This window comes from Chrysochloris asiatica, unplaced genomic scaffold (assembly GCF_000296735.1).
Source record: "Chrysochloris asiatica unplaced genomic scaffold, ChrAsi1.0 scaffold00115, whole genome shotgun sequence".
NCBI lineage: Eukaryota > Metazoa > Chordata > Mammalia > Afrosoricida > Chrysochloridae > Chrysochloris > Chrysochloris asiatica.
This window is the reverse complement of record NW_006408633.1, coordinates 2,860,796-2,861,971: the sequence shown is the minus strand read 5'-3', so window position 1 is coordinate 2,861,971 and position 1,176 is coordinate 2,860,796. Positions and strand designations below refer to the sequence as shown.

The 1,176-nt window shown below is 44.6% G+C and overlaps 1 pseudogene; it reads right to left on the bottom strand.

Moving 5' to 3' along the window:
- LOC102818528 overlaps positions 1-1,176 on the bottom strand; it is a 151,808-nt pseudogene that overhangs the window by 10,278 nt on the left and 140,354 nt on the right.

Genomic DNA, 1,176 nt, shown 5'->3' with positions numbered 1-1,176 from the left:
ACAATAGATTTATACCTCTTTTCAGTGAATCTGCCAAGATCCACGTTGCCCTGGGGGGGCAGTGATGAGGTCCAGGGTCTGTCCAATCTCAGTCTGATAGGAACTCTGCAAGAAGATCTCAATCAGATTCAGATAATAGGGCTGTTCCCAGCAGTACAGCTTCAGCAGGTGGTAGATACACGCTTCCAGCAGCACAGAGTCATTGATGGCATCCAAACCTATGCCTGGCTTCTGATACCAGCAGGGCTGCCCCCATCGGGTAAGGGATGCATCCATAATGTCATCTAATACCAGGAAAAAAGCTTGGAGCAGCTCCACACACCAGCCCATGGTCATGGCCCACTGAAGACTATCAGCATCCAGCTTCCTTGGCTCCACCAGCTCTTGGAACACAGCCAGTACCGTCAAACCTCGGTTGTACTTGCCCCCAAGGACATTGTACTCTAGGACCTTCCTGAGCCTAGCAATGACGTCTCCTGTCTCCGGGTGCTCCATAACACGCTCAGTCAGCACCTTGAGAATCTGGGAGAAGTGCTGGATGAAATCCTGCTTTTCTTGGGCATAAGTGTCTGATTTCTGGTTTCCATTAATTCTGAGGGTGGAGTAAAATGCTCTGTTCCTAGATGCTGGATCTTGCTTGGATCAAACCTATATTAATTTTTTAGCTAAGGTTTCCACAAAACTATTGAAAGTATTTGGCCTTCACATACTTGCTTAGTGTAGATTGTTGTTGGTGTTAGGTGTTGTCAAGTCAATTCTGACTCATAGTGACCCTATGCACAACAGAATGTCGGGTTACCTTGCTTTGGAATGAGTACAAATATGGATCTCTTCCAATCAGTTGGCCGGGTAGCTGTCTCTCAAATTTTTTGGCATAGATGAGTGAGTGCCTTCAGTGTTGCTTCAGTTTATTCAAATATTTCAGTTTGTACTTCCGGTTTGCCAGGGCGGCCAGGCGGTGCAGCTGTTTGGCTGCCACATAAAAGATTAAAAAGGGAAGACCACACCCTGACCACATCTTACTGAAGACAATCAGAAAACATAAAAAATTACCAAACTACATACTTAATTAATTATTAGGGCCACAGACAAACATTAAACATGCCCAAGAAGCAAAAGCAGATATCTATAGCGGTACATGTCCAAAAAAAATATAAAATATCTGAGACAAATGAA